General features: G+C 44.9%; 1 protein-coding gene across 2 annotated transcripts in view; it reads right to left on the reverse strand.

Annotated features, from left to right (window-relative positions):
• GFOD1 (Gfo/Idh/MocA-like oxidoreductase domain containing 1) overlaps positions 1–21,143 on the reverse strand; it is a gene marked incomplete at its 3' end in the record, with an annotated part of 68,540 nt that overhangs the window by 15,412 nt on the left and 31,985 nt on the right. The gene's annotated exons all lie outside the window — the stretch shown is intronic.

The raw sequence follows: 21,143 nt of genomic DNA on the forward strand, positions 1-21,143 counted from the left end.
GAGGCCCAGGGTTGGGATGCTAGAAAGAAGCTTAGGCTAATTAACTGCATTTCTTTTTCTGACTGCAGTGGTTTTTTGCCCTGCTGGATACTGAGAGGCCAGCACTGGTTCCTCTGATTAACAGTACCTCATCATGAAATCAAAAGAAAAGCTGCAGGCTAAAGAAAACTGGATTTTTGTTAGCAAGGATTTGCTCTTGGCAAATAATTATGATTGCCAATGTTAAAAGGAGATTGTGAATTAACTACAGCAGACATAAAAAATAAATTTGGAAAAAAGCTTTCAATAATTATAGTGCATATGTCAAATGGAAATGACTACAATTTGCATAGCTCTGCAGTAACGTTGTACAATATCTCAAGTGGCTTCATAACAACAAACTTGTATCTTTAAAATCACTTAATACAGCCCAGGGTTTTAATAACCCAAAAGACACTTCAGTAACTACAGACGGAAAGCTAGCCTGGGATTCTTCATTTTTTTTAGGCCATGCCTACACACAGTTCATTATTATTTCATAATGATGTATTAAAAAACATACCATCCCCACCCCCAAGCACACATATGGTTTTACTGATAAAAAGTACTTTATAGTGGTTTGGCTCATTTCTATAGGTCATCTTTATTCCAGCATAACCAGCCACATTAGAAGCCACACCGCTGCTAGTCTGTATGTAAAACACCACATCCCACATCTTACACCAGCACTAATTTCCATGCAGGTCAGACAGACAGTTCCTTGAGAGGTCTGTATTATTCGGGATGTGCTTCAGTCTGGATGAATTTCCAGTTAGAAATGCAAATGTGACTGCGCCTGGGTGGATTTAGACAAGAGCTCTGCTCCGCGCTCCAGCTGAGGATCACAAGCTCATGGGCCATCAGAGGACCCCTCTGTGGCTAGTGACAAAAGGGTGCCTCTCAGGTCTTGTGTGTTGAGGGGCTGATTCCAAATTCATATACTTATTGCTGCTTAGGAATGGGGAAATTTGTTAAAACCACCACCCTCTTACTTTTCCCTTCCATTCACAACTCCAGCCTATTTAAACTTGAACCGGGAATCCCCATAAGTCAAACAGAAGGCTGCCTGGGGCGTGCCAGAGCTGAGCTTTTTGACCTTTCAGTGTCACCACCTACTTCCACCTTAGCTGCGAGTTTGTACCTGCACCTGCCACAGAAGAAACTGGGAGTCAGATTATCCCTTTGCAGGAACAAGCACAGCCAACAGGTAACCGCAGTATTACTGAAAGCAGCTACGGGTCAGTTACGGACCACGGTTCACTCGGGGATCTTAAAGCACTTGACAAAAGCCGAGCAGGTACCATCCTGCCATTACAAAGACAGAAGAAAGAAGAGTCAAGAAGTTTAGTGATTTCTCCTGCTACAGATGTTGTGAAAGCCGCAAAAGCAGCAACCATACCTCTTCTTGCCCTCGTGACCTTCCTGCACCTGCAGGAATTAACGCCATCCTTTCAGCTTTCCCATCCAATTTTGCCATCATGTCCACTTTTCTTTTTAAAAAAAAAAAGCCGTATCTGCACTTAGCAGATTGTTGGAATATCTCAACATCCTGTGTTAAAAGTGATTGCTGTTTTAGCTGGAATTGAAAGACCAGACCTCAGCAGTAGGAGTGCTGGTCTCGCTGCCTAAGGGCAGAGAGTTCCCAGAGATTTTGCGCGTAGCAAAACCCCCAGGCTCTTGTTCTTCCGCCTTCACACACTCGACTGCGGATGCCATGCAGGAAGAGGGAAAGACCAGCTTTAGGCTAGGTTCATCCCTGGGTATTTTCCTGTACGCCAGCACGTAGAGAGAAGTGGGGAGGGTCCCGAGACAAGAACTCCCTAAAAACGTGGCAGAAACACCACCTGGCCATGGCTGTACCCATCAGCGGCAACAGGCCTGTGTGGAGAGACGCCAGTCCGTCACGCGAGCCCTCCGGAAAGCCAGGCACTGGGTGCCAGAGATTATTTGCAATGTACCTTTTGTTCTTCTGTGTCCAGCTAAGGGTTAATATTTACGCCACCTAAAAAGAAACGAACAAAGTGCCAAACATGGGAGAGGCCGATTTCTCCGCAGGCAACTCGCTGCCGGCAGCAGCTCACCCCCGTGATTCAGCGCACCGAGAGGGAGATGCCAAAACAACTATTTGCAGTTTCTTTTGAGGTATGCCCGGTCCGAACGCAGCACGCAGGGCGCTCGGCTGCCTGGGGCAACCGCTGCAGTAATGCATTTCCTCTCCAAGCCCACATTCAGCTCAGCAATGGCCGACGACGTGTTGTTACGCCTGCCAAAAGCATGGTGGCCTGAGTGAAACAAGAGGCTCGTCCTGCCTCCAGATGCCAGTCAGGAAGCATCACCCTCATGAGCACCACTCTTGACAAAACCAGTGACCCCCCTGAGGGTCCTCCCAGTCAGGTGGCTGGGGCAACACCAGCAGCCAGCAGTTGGCCCCACGCTCAAGGTACCTGCTGGATGCTCACGCTGCCATGCCCTGCACCACATCGGTGTCCTGACCATGAGCTTCCCAGGTTTATCAGCATACCAGCAAACTCTTCACAAGTGGTAGCATGCACTGAAGAGGTGTTTCTATTGCAGCAGTATGCGTGTTCTACCAAACACTGCATTGCCCCACAGGCTTCTACATTTCTGTCAGGGACGTTACAATAGCTGGCTTTGCCCCCAAGGCAAGGGAAGCACCCAAACAATTCAAAGTTTGTTTCCCAGGACACGGACAACCTAAGCTATTTTACCAAACGTGTCCTCACCGCCCAAGGGCATGTCAATGCAAAACAGTATGTACATGTTCCTGTCCTCCCCTCCTTTGGAGAAGGATCTGCACAGAGGTCTCCCTTCTTCTTAAAGATGATCGGAGAAGGTACAGGTCAGATACCACGGATGGATGATCCTTTGCCACGGGAAAACACAGCCAGAGTACCTCTGTCATCTGTGTACTGAGTGCTGCTCGCACCGCCTGCACTGCCACCTGGGAAGAGGCATGACCTGGTGGATCTGAACAGAGAGACTGTGCTGCTGCAGGGGCTGGGGATGCTACAGCAGAGGCTGTAGCAAGCTGCTCGCATCTCCAGAAACTCGGAGCACCAGGAGACAGCAGGCTGCTTGATCTTTAGGGATTTCTTACATGTGCTGCAAAAATACTGCACGCATTTTGTATGCTGACTGGATATTTAGATTCCTTAACAGAGTTTTTGGTCACTGCAACAGTGTTGAGTTTCAAAAATGCTTTTTCTAAACTGTGCAGCTAGCATTTGTCCTTGAGGCCTGACAGGACATAAAATGTGGCAACACGCTGGAACAGTCTCTCTGCTGCTATGAGCTCCATTTTGCATCGCAGCAGCACATTTAACAGAGGAGTTTTCTGTTTCTATAGGATCTCATCATGGTACTGCATATTTCTTTAGCTTGGACAAGCCTTAACTTTACTGTTATGCTATAGATGTGGCTTCCCTTTAACATAACCATTTTTAATGCTACACTACTCAATGGTGAACAAAGCACACACCTAATGCCAGTGTTTTTACAATACAGCAGGTTTCAGTTGGCTCTGTGACACCAAGAAGAAACTGGGCTTCACAGAAATGTGGATGGCTCCCTTCTGAGTCACATCCCATTGGGCTGTCCTTTGGAAAAAATTTGTGTTGTTTGTTCTCAATAAAACTGGCCTGCCTAAGTCTACAGAGAGTATTTTGTTCTCCAACTGTATGGTTCAGGGCTTCTGTTGTTGTCATCGTTGGTTTGGCTCATCTAAAGTTGTCCCTTCCACAGCAAGAATTGACAAAACACAGAAATCTCATCAGCTGGTCACGGTATTCTGCTGAGGGGAAGCAATGCCAACTCCAGCTTATCTCTTGCTCTTCTGCTTCTATTTCAGAAAAGACTCTAATGCATCCCTTCATTTACAGAAAACAAACATTCCCAGCGTGCATGTTCACAGCATTACTAAAGAGTTTTCATTGCCATGTAAATAACCCCCCAAAGCACAAGCAATGAACACATCCAGACGAAATATCGGGCTGCGATATGTCTTTACTCATCCACATCAGGTCCTTAGTTGAGTCAGTTGCCCAGGAAAATTTGAGGCTGGGCAATGAAACATCAGTTTCAGAGACGCGAAGAAGGCAAGAAGCAGCTGGTTCTTTGACTTCTGGCATTATTGTACAAAGCCAGGGAAAAGGTGGCAATATTACGCAGAGTAAAGAAAATGAAGAAAGGAAAAGTTTAACACAGTCTGTAACTTAAGCAGGATTTTTTTTTTCCTCTGAAAAGCATCCAACAGTTTCACTGAAAAAAGCTAAAAGGAGGCAAGCAAGACCCATCATTCACAGCAAGTATCTACCACAGGTTTAGCTTTCCAGCACATCCTTTCCCAGTGATAAGGACAGAGCAGCACACCTCCAGCTCTCATATGGAAGCAATTATTAGTGTGAAAACAGCCCTTCCTAGGAAGAAATGAATGAACCTTGCGCACATACTGATTAATGACTACTCCCATGCAGATATGTAAACAGCCACATTGTTGCTACCTTAGCTTAGCAAAATTTTATTAATCCCACTCCGTCAAGAACTGGGAGGGCATCCCAATCAGATGACTGAGGGTGGCCGCAGAAACCAAGAGCGTAGAGCTCCGCTGTCCAGTTCTCCCCATCTAATTGTATGAAAATGCAGTAGCTTTCAGGTTTATCTTCCACTTGCTAGATGTAACCAGGTTATTTCCTCCAGCCCAAACAGAATCTAAAAAGAATGTTACTGCCTCCTCTATAGTGAATACAGCAGGCAGTGTTGGTGGCTCCTGCCTCTGAACATCCCAAATGCACTTACAAAAGATCTTTTTTTTATTGTCTGCGGCTACTGGAGAGATCCCTGCAAGGACTGTGTCCTGCTTGCCCTGGCTGGCCTTACACAGAGGTGCTGCTGTGCGCAGGCACTGCAGTTTGTGTTCCCCAGAAGCATGACAGCAAAGGCACCTGATCGGGTACCGAGCGGGTGGGAACCGAGTGCGAGCAGCTGCTCCCAGGAAAACGCCGAGACTTTGCGCGATGCATCCCTTCGAGCGTCCGAGGGGCAGCTCTGGGTACCTCCATTGCATAGCGTAAGGAGTTTCAACCTCAGCCCTCTCCCCCTCCATCAAAAAACAACTTTTCACTCAGGTGTGGAAATACATGGTGGGACATAGAGCTGGTGACATTGGGCAGAGTCTCAATTCCACTTTCCCCTGAGCCAGAAGAGCAAAGGGGGAAAGATCATCCTCGACCACCCTTCCCTGAAGCTCCTCCGCAGGACGCGCAGCTTGCCCCTCGGTTGCCAGACCTGTCTGGAAGAAGACAAGACCTTGGCATATACCAGCGCGAGGAGCACAGGATGCACCGGCGTTACAAAAGGGTGGTCACGTTAGTGCGTCAGGCACAAGCAGCCAGGCACGGCTTTGCTGCAGGAATGTTTCCACGCAGGCTGATGCTCAGGTCCGAGCGCCAGATATCTGCATCAGCTGCAAAACACCAACACAACCTTGCAGCCAGTCTGCAAGTGCACAGGCCCCTGATACTGGTTGTGAAAGGAAAGGAAGAGGAACACCACATCCAATTAAAACTAAAACAACTTAGACCACCTCCCTGAATGAACAGAGATGACTTCCCACCAACTGAGTTCAGCTAAGGCTTCTCAGCCATTAATCTGCAGCCCCTTTAGGGGACTAGATCTGCATTGGAAGCCCTTTTTATTTCCCCTGAAGGAATTACACAATTAAGTCCTACCTCCAGCGCTGGCCTTTGTCTCACTACAAAACATTTCAATAGGATCAGGCAGTTTTAGCAAAGAGAGGCTGGACAGCCCTTAACCAGCCTGTGGCTATTCATTTGTCACAACCAACCACTGTAACTTATCTGACATTTCCACTGAAGCTTACAAGGAAGACCACCTCCGCATAACAACTCAAAATGTCCTCAGGGAGAAACTGAGTCCCGGCATCACAGGGGCAGGGGAGCAGGAGGGGCTGGCTTCCTCCTCCTTGGGCAAGACCCTGCTCCAGTTGCCTCACCAGGGCTTAATTTAATTTTCCACACAAAATCATCCACAGCTTCTTCTCTTCGTTTCCCTCCACAAAAACTGCTTGTCCTCATTTGCCCCTCTCCACTGTCACTTCACAGTGGGATCAAAGCGTAGTGACAAGGAGAAAATCCGATGCATATAAATGTGAATTTTGGCTGTGCACGGCTTCTGTGCAGCCAGTCAAGACGGGCTAGAGCCTTCTTCACCCACCGCTTTGGCGCATACAAATGTACGTGGGTGTAGAAAGACGACAAAGCTTTTCCACCGCATTAGCAAGCGGAGCACAGAAAAAGCCTGCAGCTGTGTCTCTGCCACCTGAACGCCTCTGAAAGTCCCAGAAGAGAAGTGCATGGGCAGGGACATCTGAGGAAAACCTAGGTATGCATTGCCCACCATGAGGACGTGCTTCAAACACTGGTTTGTCTTGGAAGCCAGACCCATCGATGCATACAAGCTCCCTGGCATACAATTAAATGCCACTGACACAATGCTGGGCATCTAGGCACATTTTAACTACATGAAACCCAGCCCTTGCAATAAATCATTACACTGGGCCATTTTCATGTTGGAGCATTAGGACCAGTGAAGTTGGCCAGCTCCACTGCAGAAGCTGTATTCCACCTCCATGGTCGCAACCGGAGACAGCACATAGCATCTTGAACCTGCGCCTGCACGCATCTACAACTGCAATGCTTCATCCTAGAAATGGTTTCAACTTAGTGAAGTAAACTATCCAGTATCTGGTATAACAGTTTTGGGGGGATTTTTTGTGTTTTGGGTTTTTTTTTGGGGGGGTAGGTTTATTGGTTTGTTTGGTTTTGTTTTGTTTTTTAACTTAGCAATCCTATCAAGAACATTTGGGATAAAATATTTCTGTACCTTTTATTGAGTTACATGCCAGATTTTATAGTGAAGTCTTATTCATTCAAATCCTTAAGGTTTAGCCAGTGAAGACATGAAACAGAGACTAAAGAAACTAACAGAATAGCACAGGAGAGGGGATAAAGCTCCCATTTCCTAACAGCTTGCAAACAACCCGCAAACTAGCTTGACCATGAGACAGCTTCAAAAGTTAAACTCTGTATTTTTTTTTTCTGAGACAAAGTGAGATGGGACTGGCCACAGAATCGTTTTTAGGCTAGTTTCGTAAGGAAACAAAGCTCATGGGATCACACTTTTGTGTAAGTTTGTTTGTAGGCCAGTATGTTTGACCATCTGACTCCTGATGACTTTTTTACATGTTCAATAATTCCATATAGGAAAAAAAAAAAGTGAAAATCAGGTTTCATTAGTTCTGCTTCCCACAGAACTGTCTGAATCCAGCTCAAGGATGTGTCAAAACTGCCCCATGCCTATAGTGTTCAGCAACGCATGTCTTTACCTTCACAGGTACAATGTACTGCAAACAGAATGCATCATGATGATACACTGGACATCTCAGGACGAAAAAAAAAAGGGGGGGAGGGCACATGACAGGGTGGGGAAACACACTACTGATGTTCCACTCTTCTAGAAAATACAGTTGTTCTGACTGGGAAGGAATGTAGATTGAGATTGCAGAGGTGCTGGTCAATACGCAAAGTACGGAGCAGAGAAGAGGTAAACTATGTAAGCAGGAAACCGAAAACTATGCTAATACATGGCCTTTCCCTGACCCATCTTGAGTAACACAAGAAGGGCTTGAGAGTATCCCAGCCAGCAAAGAAAAGCGTGTTAGAGGAAGTCAGTGAGCAGTGTCTAGCTGCGGGGAGCTGGACCGTCATCTGGATACGATACTCAAACACGGCTTACAGACATGGTGGAAAACCAAGCCTGGTAAGATGAAAAGAAACAATTGGCAACCTCTGTACGCTGGCAAGGGAACCCACACAATTGGCCAACACAAGACACTGACCCTTGAGTTAAAGAGGAAAAAGTGTCACTAAATATTTAAAGAAGGACTTGAAAAAAAGAGTCCCAGTTATATAAAACAAAATCAATGTCATTTAATAGCAATTTTTTTCAGCTTGACCTAAATCCTCTTTCAGAAACTCATCTCCTTATACATCACTGCGTTAGGAATACAATAAACAATAAAACGAAAAATGACGATCGGAAGCCACATTCTAGCGCTGATTTACGCAGTTGCAGGGTCACAGCAGGCCACAGAGGGTTTCAATCTGTGGCCAAACACCAAAACACGAGATTCTGTGAGCATTCAGTCAGAGAAACAGGAGGAAATCTCAGGGCTCAGAGCTGACACTCACCAGCTCCCCGTCCCAGATAAAGGCCCGGTGCTGGTATAACAAAATACAGTGAAACAGATAAATACAGCAGTGGTGTTGTTTGCTATGTTTGCTGTCCTCGCCATCTGAGATCAGACCAGGTCACAACCTACAACTTAAATGAAAAAAGGAGTCTAAGCTGTCCCTTAATAATGTACATTAGTGTGTCTGTGAGTGAGATGCAAAGGGGAATGGGTTAAAAAAAACTTCGGGCTTTCTTCAACACACACCAGATTACCTACTTACCCTGCGTGCCATGGGGTTTTGTTTTGCAAGGAGGAGTTCTCTAGAGGAAGATGAAGTGCAAGAAATCTAACAGTAAGACACCTGGAGAAGGTCTCACATGCACTACATGCAGCTTCAAAACAAGCCCAGCTGTGCGAGTGCCATAACATGTCAGCCTCTTTAAAGGCAGCTCTTGCGGCGCAAGAATAACATGCACCTACAAGTGAAAATGCTCTTCCCTTCTCATGTAGCACATGGTGGAGATGTGCCACCAGGCCCATACTTCCAAGTAAATGAGAAGTGTCACATCTCCTGTTCATGGCGAGGAAAGCAGCACCGCTAAGGGGATCAAGGACAGCACAACGTGGAAACTGCCCAGTGGGAAGTGACATATTTGTGTCACAACAAAGCCAGCGTAGTGGGTTTCTGTGGAAAAGCACTTGAAGCCTTAACTTCATTCTGCAGTTTCCTCAATAAGTGCAGACAGAAAGGAGTGGGGAAAACGTTTCCAGCAGTTCCTACTACCCATGAGTCACGCCCCGCGGGGGTTAGAGCTGTGCAGATACACAAGTCTGAGTCCTTGGGTGGCTCTTCGAACCAACCAGGAAATTTCTAACAAAATAGTTTTTGTGATGACGGTAGAGCAGGATAGACAGGGCAAGCAAAAAAAACATTCATCATTCCACACCGGGTCTCACACTAAAAGCGAGAGACTTTTTTTTCCTCCAGACTGGTGAAGTTGTTTTCAAACAGTGCCTCAGAGGCGTGAGGGAATAGAGCATCTGGCTCTGGTGGGTCAGCTTCTGCTAAACCAACACGAATCTGATCTAGAAGGAAAAACCAACTAATTGTGACTAAGCAGGTCTTACCTGGCACGCAAGGCATCATGCATCACAACTTCCTTGAAGCCTTTCCAGGTTGTCAGGTGGCATGAAGCACATAGCCAAAACTCATCAGGCAACACTGTAATGCCTTCATTCTTTTCAGCGGTGGGTACCAAGCTAAACCACCTGGTGGTATAGCTTCATCAGTGCCCTGCTAGCCTGAATGAGACCAAACACAAAGTCAAAGAATCTTACAACTCCCACCACTGTGCAGGACACACCAGGCGCTCACAGTCCCAACGTGGCAACTCGCCCTCTGCTCATACAGTCAGCTCTGGCCAGGGAGATAACCAGCTCCCTGACAGCTGGGATCAATGAACTTGACCACACCTCCCAAAGACAGAAAGACTTCAGTGTCTTTCACAAACCCCAGAAGACCAGAGTGTGAGACCCTCTCACAAGAAGGATTAGTATGATCCCAAAAGCTTTGGAAGCATGCAGCACTTTTGCCTAACAGTCTATTCTATTAATATACAATGACTGCTCCAACCATAAAAGCAATTACTACCCTCTTTCTGCCTGGAAGATGACCCAGAGGGCAAAAAGCAGACAGAAGTCCTGGGCAAAGCAACCCAACAACGTGCACAGAGGTCCTCAGAGCCTTCCATGTGACCGCAGGGAGGAACGGACACAAAAACAATGAGAAATCAAAGGAAGTGGTAGCCAGAGTTCAGCTGCACCTGAATCACCCATCAGAGAATCAAGAGACCATCTCTGTCCTCAAAGACAGTACACAAATCAGAAAAGGGAAAAAAACTACAAAAGAAAAAAAAAAGAGGGAATTCATTGAATCCCAAACTTGGGTGGAGGCAGAGGATTTGTGATCAGACAGTGCACATACAGAAAAGTACACATCTACGAAAGATTTTAACTGTAGAAGAACAGAAAATGGAGCCAAGATTGCCACAAAAGCTGCTTATGCTTTTGGCTTTATACATTTTATAAAGCTAGCTGTTTGGAAAGAGGATAAAAGTTCTCTTTTTTGATTCCCCACTCAAAAGAAGCCACTGTCACTTCATTTGGGCCACCTCTGCCTACACAGGAGCACATCTCCCTTCAGCATAACTTACTTACAAAATCTCTAGGCGCTTTCATCATTACCAACCACAACATCCTGCAAAACAGCAGATAATCATTAATGATTTGTACAGTCCGTGAAAAGAGGCATAGAGAGACTACAAGCCCTGGATTCATTTCTGCTTCTTTCTGCCATCACAAAGTTAAGTATCTAGTCTAAACTAATAATCTGGAATTTCTCTGGACTCAGCAGTCAGAAATACACACTGTCAGAAAGCTATTTATCTTATCTAATTTAGGGACACATTTTAGGATGTTGCCCATCTTTCCACAATCTACAAAGAGCCTTGGTAACCAGTCAGGACTAAATACGTGACTTTTAGACCAGATGCCTAAACAGAGACCTTCTAAAGTTAATTGAGACAGGCCTCCACTGTAAAGGAGGCAGAAAATCTGTAGCAGGACAGAAAACTTAATTTGCACCTCCCAAATCTCAGGCTAATGGGCAAACTACTGGAACGACCCCAGGCTGCGTTATTTCATAACGCTTGGTTGGCACATTTGCGCCTGGTAACAGAGGACATCTGTAAGAGAAGCAATGTTTAAGTCACTCACACTGGGGCTGTTTATAAAAACTCAAGTTTTTCCACTCAGGTTAAACAGCCTACAAGATGACTATGTCCCAAAGCACACAGCATTAGCATCAGTCCCTCACGACCTGTGGGAGTCACTGTGGGGCTCAATACTGTTGGGGTGCAAATCCAGGAAGCTCAGATTTGCAGTGATTCTGTAGGATGCTCATTTGGAGAGCTGAAAAGCAGATGTCTGGCTAGTCTAGTAACAAATAGAGATTATTAGTTCAAGCTCAAGCCTAAAAAGAGAACTTCGAAATGCTAATCCATGTGAAACAGTAAATTCCCGTATCTTTGCCAATGTTTTCATCTGAGTTAGCCAAGCCAAGCTAGAAACACATCTTAGCAGGCACAGAAAGATGCTCACTGTAAGTGGAGACCATGAAGAAGGCATCTGGTCTGAGCTACCCCATGACTTGCCTCTCTGGCTGGAGATGGTTCAAGAAGAAATCTTAAAGGTGGATCAGGCAGAAAGAGCAACAGGAATTTCATTAATTGGGGAGATGATGTACTAGCAGAGCAAGCTGAAGGCAACAACAACACTGCAGTCAGGCTCTGCTGCTCTCTGCGACATCCCCGCATCTGACTTATTATCAATGGGCAGCTGCTGCAGAAATTGAAGCGATGCTGAAATGACAACTCTATTGAAGGGGCAGATGGTCCTACAAGCAAATGTTTCACCAAGGACTGGGGAGATATCATCAAACTCATTTCTCAATGACTCAGAAATGACAGCTGATGTCCCAAGAGATGAAATTTCAGACTGTTACTGTACCATGTAGCCAGGGGCCAGGAATATTCTTGAGTATGACCTGACTTAAAAATATAATGAAGTTGATCCAAATACAAGTCTATCAGTATGGTTAGAATCCTTGGTAGCAGCTTTTATGACAGTCATGCTTGAAATGTGCCATTTTGGGAAGGTTGCCAAACTGCTTATGCATAGAGTGCAGCTGCACCGTAAAGCCACTGCAGCTTTTTGGATGGATTATCGTTCATAATGAAGTGGGAAAAGGCAGAAAATGAATGAAAGAGGTGCCAAAGTAGACCACATTTATCCTAGAAAATGTGCTGCTCTTTTTAAAACACTGGAAATCAGATTCATAAAACAAAGTTTACTGGACAAAACGTTGACTGTAAATTAGTTCTCCTGTTACCTTGATAGAAAATTTTGAAATTCAAATTGACGAATGCCAACAAGTGATGCCATGCCTTTCACACGTAATGCTTCTTTCAGTTTTCTCCTTGCCAATTAGTAGATCAAACTTGATATACTTAATTATTTATACCTTCCAATAAAAAACATGGATATCTTTGGAGCATAGGTCAATAGGGTAAAACTTCACAGCTGATCTCCGGCAAGAACAGTGGCATCTAAGGCTTTCAAGAAGCTTCCTACCAAAACTAGGACACAACTAACCAGGTTCAAAGCATGCAAACAACATTCAGAGGGCACAGAGGCTAAAATTCACACAAGGTTGATGACACAGCAAGAACATGAGATATTCCTTCACTGTTCCAGTGGGCAGTGCCAGAAAAATTATAGTCCTTACTACGTGAAGTCACCCCTTCAGGTCAACCCTCCATCTGCAGGGAACAATAGCACAATAAAGCTTGGCAAAAATAATTCTCACTACAAAACAGATCGCCAGATCTAAAAATCCTTACCCATACGGTCAAGTTTAGGGACCTCCAGATCCATTACCACAGTCTGGCTATCAATTTGGTACAAAAAGGGGAAATTCCTGCAGTCTTTCCATACAATTAAGCCAACATTAAGCCTGCCTTTTTAAGGCACTGACATTTATATTGTCAAAATATAACAAGGCTTAAAAAAGCCCTTACCTATATACGCACATATGTATGTATACAGCTGACCATCATGGGTTCAGAGGCAACCATGCTGCTTACTGCCATGAACAGTCCCTGAAAATTCATGTGATTGTTCTTGGCAACGCTACAGCTGGAAATGCTTGCAGAGTTGGGACCATGTGTTAAAATCATTTTGTTCACAAAGCATGAGGTAGTGTTATGTTATTTCGACCCGCCCTATCTCTGTTTTTCTGTAATATGCCATTCATATCTACAGTAAGAAATATCAACTATATTAAAAACCACTTATTATTATAGTGTTTTCCATCTCTGTGCCCAGTGAACATTCAAACTGGCAGCTGCAATGGTTCTTGTGCATAGTGAATTCTGCAGGGCTTTGATTCCATCTTCAAGTTCAATCTCTACAAAGCCTACAGGCATCCCAAGTACTGAGGGCATTTCTGGTTTCTGCATTTAAAGAAGAACAAAGCGGACACAGAAAAGGTAGACAGATAGGCAATTGCAATGATTAAGGGGACAAAGCAGCTGCTTTACCAAGAGAGACTGGGAAGTTCAGGGTCTTCAGCTTAAAAAGGAAAAGTCTGACGGAAGATACGATGAAAGATGTACAAAATTATGAAGGCTGTGGATAAGGTACTCATAGAACTGTTTTTCACTAAATTCAGTATTATTAGATGTGGGAAGCATTCACTGAAACTAGCAGGAAATCATTTAAAATTAATAAAAGAAGGTACATTTCTACTGAGACAGTAGTGAATTTCTGGAATTTGTTGCGACAGTGATAACCTGTAACTTCTACCACAGGCAGACAGTATCAGCAGGTTCAAAAAGGGATTAGACAAATCCAAGGACAACTGGTCCATAAATAAACAGTACAGGGAACAGGCAAGGATGCTCCTCCTAACATTCCCAATACAAGAATGGTGGATGCAGGAGAGGGCAAGGGAGCAGACTGCAGACAGGGGCCAGGCTCCTGTGCTCTCCCTGATCAGCCCATCCTTTGGGCACTGCCGGAGAAGAATCCAAGACCAGCTATGAATACTGGTGTGACCCAGTTGGGCATTTATCTTATCTGTTTATTATGCCTGATTGCCAGGTGACTGATAGTTTGGGGTACTCAATTTGGGATTGACTTCCACAGTGTCCATTACCTCACTTGCAGCTCTAAAAGTCTCTGGTAATGGGCATCCAAAAAAGGCAGCAGCCAGTATTGATGAAACCTGGTGAAAAGGAATGCTACAACCATTTTCTCCCTTTACGCTGTCACAGGGGAATTAACTCCCCAGGAGATGAGCACTCTTTCATACAACTATGTATTTGTAGTTATTTCACTTTCAAAGCATTAAGAATCATGGTAAATTCCCTCCATGGATCTACCTGACAGGCTGATGCCCTTCTCCCTTCAAACCTGCTTTTACCCTAAGAATCCCAGTTCACCCACTTCTCCACCAAGGCTTGCCTTTGTTATTCTGCACAGAAACTGGCTTATAATGCAGTAGCCTGGTGAAAGTTCATCACTACCCTTGAGCGGTCTACATGACAGACCAGCTTCATGTGAACACATGTTCTCCGTGGCGCAGCAAGCAGCATCAGGATGACGTTGGAAGCATTAATTACAAACATGCCTGCCAGGCCTAAAGCTCACATGCTCTGAACAATAAGAGCAGAAGGACATTGAGAAGGGACTTCAACAGATGTCAGGAAGTGGAGGAATAGCTCCCTTGCCGACTCCATCACTGTTGTTTTTCTATTGTAATTAATTATCTCACATGCAAAGCCTTTGTACATGCACTGTATAAACCTAACATTTTCCATCCTATAAAGGATTTATGTTTAGTGGGCATCTAGTGATGACTGACATCAGTGGCAGGAAGAATTTAGTTTGGCTCTTCTAACTCTTATTTTAGCTATCTTTCACCTGCATCTATCTTTTGGCATACTGTTGGGGCACAGAAGTAGATCAGCAGGAGTCCAATTGACTGCAAAAGACCAACTCAAGTGAACTTCAGCTTAAATTGGGGGGGGGGAAGGGGTGTGTGTGGAAATCACCTTTGAGTCTTACTTCTTGTTTTCTGTCTACGTACTAAACAGATCTTAAAACTTCAGCTCCATGTGTCATTTGGTCATATGACCATTCATGCGAGGCTGATTGTTCACAATGATGAACTTCACTGCTAAATCTAGTAAGATCCTGAGCCTCCAGAAAGAATGAGAAGAGTGTGACCTACAAAACATGAAAACTCTGATTCATCCTAGTTTGGGGCATCTTAAACCTCCATGGGTTATTGGCTTCTACTTGTTTTCATGTGCTATGGTAAGAAAGAATAAAGAAACACATCATCTGTTTTGGGAATAGAGGTGGTTACTTAAAATGGAGCCAGCAGCCTTGCGCTGTTGCATGGGAACATTCCCAAAACCAGGACAGTCCTACCCTGTAGATAGGAAAGTTTGTAACTTGCTACATAGCTAAAACACCCCTCAGCCATCTCAAATCCACTTGCAAAGTCAGTAATGTTTTTTTATAAAGCAGCTGATACCCAAACCAAGGTCAAGTCCCTTTCATTTATGGTCTCCTTGGTCACACCACTGCACCTTCCCTGTTATTCTTGTCATCTTCCCCAGTGTGACAAGGCCACTCCCTTCACAGGCAAGTTAAAATACTCTAATTAGAAAAGTTGTTATGTGCTAGGTTCCCTAAGCTCCTTGGACACCAGGGAAATACCAATGACTTCGTTGGGACTACTCTTGATTTACACTGAAGAGTCAAAGCCTAGTGTAGCTTCATATTGTCAGTAAGAAAATGAGCCAACTATTAAAAGAGAATAAAGTAAAGAGAGGGGACAGGGCATATGTTTACATTTAAAAGCTTTTTTACTTTGCTTTAGGCAGAGAAACATCAGGGTTTCCAAAATATATCCATGGGCGATCTCTTTGCAGGAAACAGTTGTTCTTAAGTTAGTTTCATCCTACCTAGTAAGCGAGGCAAAACAAACACTGCCTCTCCCATTACTACTGCTGTAGCCTCTCTCTATTACCACCCCACCTGCACCCTTCTGTGCAGGCACCATCCTTTTGGTGTGTCTACACAGCATGTAAAAGCGTAACTGGACTTCCCGCAGCCACTCCACGCAGGCTTTGAACTTGCCAGCTGAAGAAGTCATAGCAGGCTTCATCATAGGTAGCAACAAGGGTACAAGTCTACTTCGGTGCCTGGGCATATATCCACTACCTGCTACCCTGGGCTGACTGAAGTCCACACTACTATGTCTTTATTGATGTTACTGCCAGCACTGACTACATTAGGGCTAGCACGGATGCACCCACCACTCACGCAGCATCAGCACACCCTGTTCAGGGAACCAGCACCGCATGTGCTCATGCTTGCCTGCAAAATCCTACCCTGACTGGCAGCTTCCCCTGCCAGAGGACCCGGGGCAGGACTGCAGCGAAAGGCCAGGTTTTTAGAAATTCCACCATACAGAAAGTTTCCACTTCTGCCTGAAGAAGTGGTGACCTGCTGCTGTCATCATCATCCATAGCTGAAACCTTCTGTGCTACACTTGGGGGGGGGGGAAGCAAAAAAAAAAAAGATTAAACAAATCCCCCCCAATTTTTGTTCCTCCCATTTGCTGTTTCCACATCTGAGGCCACTGCATGCATTATCAGCCTGCCTCCCAAAACCTTGTGTGGAGTTTTCACACAGCAACATTAGCAAGAAAGCCATCTTAAAAACAACACAGATATGTGACAAATAAGATTGTGAGCTGTCTGAGGAAGGAGCTACTTTCTTGCTCCATGTTTACAGGGTACACAGAGTTCACACTGGGCTCCCATGTGCTAACACAGTGCAAGTATAGTTGGTAACCCAAAAACACCAGCTAAGGGAAAGCTTTTTAACTTGTTTTTTTCCAACTTGACTCAATTCCAAGGAGATTGTGGCCTTTCAGTAACAGGATGAGACCTTTCTCCTTCCCTTTGGAGCACTGTCAGGGTGTAAAGAGAGTCACCACCCTCTCACACCATGTAAAGGTTGTCACCAACCACTCTTCCCATCTCACAGCTCCTCAAGTCACTCATTTCTCTTCCCAGAATATATCTTCCAGAGAGAATCAAAAGTGATTTACATCTCAGCAGGAAGCCCACGTCCTTCCAGGCACTACTGCCTCGGTTCCTTTTGTTTAAACAGAAGATTTTCCCCAAAAGCTGCATGGAGAAAGGGACTCTGGCAGTTTTGTTCTGTGGTTTGCTCGCAGAAGTCTGCTGCTGGAAGCATGCAGGGCTCATGCTGAGGCTGCTCTGGTTGGAAATACGGGCAGAAGATCTCTTCTGATGATTTAGCATATTGTCTGCATGGATATGAGGTGATAAGTAATTTAGCTCTGCTTTCCTTTGCAGAATCTTCTACATGTACTGCCCCAAAATTGCTCTAATGATAAAACTATGCCACAAGAATGCCTGGAGAGTTCCCTGCTTGCTCTTTCTTCCAGCATCAGGATATGTGTTTCTGTGCTAAAATTTAACTGATTTTGTTTAACTTACGATTTCTTACTGGCCTGTCTTTGTGCCCAATAAGGTCATAAGCTCTCAGAGAAAGGAATATATATATTTACACACTTCAAATAGTTTTTTGGCCCTGAAAGGAGCCTACAGGAAAACAACAAACTTGTTTCGATCATTGACCTTCTGAATCTGGTCCGTGGCAAATCTCTCGGCTACTTACAGCCAGAGGAGGCAAGAGAAGGCTAGGCTACTCAAGGCTAGAACACTTCACAAAAGATACCGTAATCCAGAGCTGACCACATCATATGCTTCTACATCCTGCCAGTCCCTGCATCCTACAAAAGCTTCCAAATACCTAAAGAAACAGGGCTAACTATGAGAGTCCTAAATATTCGTGTTCCCTGAGCTCACACCAGATGCTGTCTCCTTTTACGAGTGATGTCTTGGAAACAGAGAAGGTACGTACTAGGGGGAATGCCACACAGTGAAACACAAAAGCTGTAAGCACAGCCTGATTTAGCTTAACAAGATAGGATAAATGAACGCCGACCTCTCCGAAACCCTTCTGGACACAGATCAGACATCAGCGTAAACCGGCCAGCTGTCTATGGCGTTGCCTGGATCAGAGGGCAGGGCACCAGCAAGGAAGCAAAAAAAATTTCTTCCCTTTGAGACAGAGCTGAACACATCAATGCTGAATTTACACTAACGTTAATTTGCCTGTTTAGTTACTATAGCAGAGTATCTCTTGGCAATTCACAAGCAGCTTTTGTTCTCTATTTTCCAGTCTCTCTGCGCCTGGAGTGTTAAGCTGATGCCTCACACACAGTAGATCTTTTCGGGCAGTGCAGAGACTGGTTACTGCTGGAGCTGGGGCACCCTGAAGGCTGAGGAGGAGGACGTTTTCACTCCAACACCCAGATAACGCACAAATACTGGTAGGGCTTCTGCAAGTGAGAAGCAGGAGCTGCAGGCAAAGACGCTGCTGTGTTTGCTTTTTCCCAATTTGTTTCCTGCTGGATCTCAGACAGTGCAGATCACTATGCCCAGTAACAGCTCTACGATATTTTTGTTCCAGGGGAAGAATAAATTAGTTTTACAGTGCCAAGTTCTGGTTTGGAAAATTACCATTTACCTACCCATGAACTTCCCTATAATGACAGCAAGCATACAACTCCCTCCCTGGGCTCAGCTAGCATGGGCAGCACCTCTTTGTGCTGCTTGACAAGCAGCATCTTTCAGCACTGAAAAGCCAGTATTTCAGAAATTGGTGAATGAGCTCCTGCTGTCTGTGAAAAAAAAAAATTAGAGATCAGAAATGCCCTCACAAATCAAAATATGCTTTGCAAAATACATATTTGCCAGATCCAAATGGATTACGAGAAGGATTCATACTGAATGCAATTCACCAAAGTGTGAACTGTAACTGCAGGATGCATTTGGTTCTTGCTGGAAAGACTTAAGCATCAACTGCCAGTTGTTTTTCCCCACAAATATTTGTCTTTACATCTGCAAGCTAGGGTGCAATACTTCAGAAGCAGCCTTACATTTCTGTATATCTAGAATATCTGATCATGTAATTAGAAGAGTACAACCCTCTGGTATAGGGAAAAACCCTAGGGCAGTAGTTTTCCCGTAGTTGTTCTGATGAGGAGACTTGCTTTGGGAGGCATACCCCACTCAGCCTGGCTCGCTACCCCAAACACCAGTGGTGGCCCCCAGCACCGCTCCTCCCAGGCACAACCCATTTGGGGCCTCTGCTCTCATTTGGGATCCACCGCCGGCGGGGACTGCGAGGGGCGCAGGAAGGAAACATTGCTCCCTTTGAGGCTTACAGGTGAATTCAGAGAGACTCCCCCCACACCCACACCCTCCCCCCCCCCAAGGTTTCTTCTTGAAGCTTCAGACTTCTTTGGGGCTCTTTTTAAAGAAGAAATCTCTGAATTTTGAGAAATGAAATACCAGCCAAAAATCTTGTAGTTAGGTACTATTTAGAAATCTGTGGAAACCAGAAATAAAGAAAGGTCTTGGTATTCCTGTTTGGAAAGCACATGACAAAGAAATATGCTCTCCGCTCACCCGGCATGCCTGTTCCTTCCAACAGCTCTGGTATTTCTGAAAAGCCAGAGTAGAAAAGCATTCTGGCTATCAACAGGCAAATGAGCCTGCTGATTAGTTTAGTCCAACGATTTTGTGCCAGAATTGGAAGGGTTTGGTGTTTTTTTTACCTTCGCCTCCTTTTACAGGTGAAAAATTGTTTTCTCAGCCTTCCTCGATTACAGGTCATTGCAAGGGGAGGTTAGAACGTCCAGGGCAGAGCAAGGCATTTCTCCCCAGGGCATGGCCGTAGTGCTGTCAGCATTGCAGAGCTCTGATCTCGCCAGGTTATCAGCTCACCTGGCCATCTGGCAAGTTATTGGCCTAAACGGCGTTTTTCTTTCTGCATTTCTACATCCAAAGACTGGAAGGGAACCATCCCTTCATTTTAGAATGATGTCCTACACACAGTGGTTCTTGTTTGCCTTCTGAGGTTGGTCTGCACTATGAAAGCAGCTAGCAAGACTCCACCAGGGCCAGTACCAATAGAAGAATTAAGGTCGGGGAAGGAATAGTTATAGTCATGGAAGGTTAGGGGTTAGGAGGATCGCTCATTGACACAACCCCCACGTTAGTTCTTTTGATCTAATCAATGCTACTGACTTTTGGACAGGGCCCAAACGCTTCTTTTATTTTACCTATCATATCACTTGCTCCTACCCAATTGCCTTTTTCTCAGGTGCACGGGAAACCAATGTCAGAAGTCACCTTCAGAAGCAGCCATTGATTTTGGACAATTCTGAATTTCAGAGCCCACCATGGAAGCCTGCAGCACAGTTGCTTCAGGTGTTTTGGGTGATGAAATGGGTGCACATGTTCAGAAATCACAGAAATCAGGCCCAAAGGATCACTCCTCTTCCTTACTATTCCCTTCAAAAGGGAAGGCGATTGCCGGTGGAACTTAGCCTGTAAGAGTGGAAGTTACCCAGAATGCCACAAAGCTGCCTGAAGACTCTGCAACTTCCTCCAGGTGGAACGTACACAGATGTCCCAGTGGTGGGCAGAATTTTGTAAGTCTAAGTATCAGCAGACAGATAAACAGACAGTCATCTCTGTAAGCCCAGTCCATATGTAACAGAACTACTGACCTGCAAACTTAAACTTTAATTTCAAGACCGTACCTCCCTTTTTTACTAATTACAACAAAGCCATCCGCGTATTAGTGTCAGTGACGTATGATACAGCATATCCTCTCTGGTTCTCCAAGCTCTTAAATTACTCAACTGCTTTCGTTTATATGTGCAGAGACACTTTCTATGACTATATTTAGTTTTAGAGAGGGTCTGGAAAATTGGTATCACCAATGGAATGAGGAAGTATTTATCCCCCAACTGGAAACACATGATGATGATGTAAATGTACTATTTGGAGAGCTCTATTTATATGGTTGTTTCCTAAATCTTAACGTGACTCAGAGAATCTCAGGACATAACGTTGTGCCACCACCGCAGTCTGCGGGAATCACTGCCAGAGTTTCATAAAAGCTTGACTAACAGCAAGCTACCGTGGCACTGCGAAGCAAGGCTGAGCAACAGATGCTGGAATTTAATGACTTGACCAGTTTGTTACCAATGGATTTAAAACTGCATTACTAATGGTAGACCAGTGACAGAATTTCATGGGAAATAGCC

The sequence above is a fragment of the Phaethon aethereus genome (assembly GCF_964289735.1).
Source record: "Phaethon aethereus genome assembly, chromosome: 2".
Classification (NCBI taxonomy): domain Eukaryota; kingdom Metazoa; phylum Chordata; class Aves; order Phaethontiformes; family Phaethontidae; genus Phaethon; species Phaethon aethereus.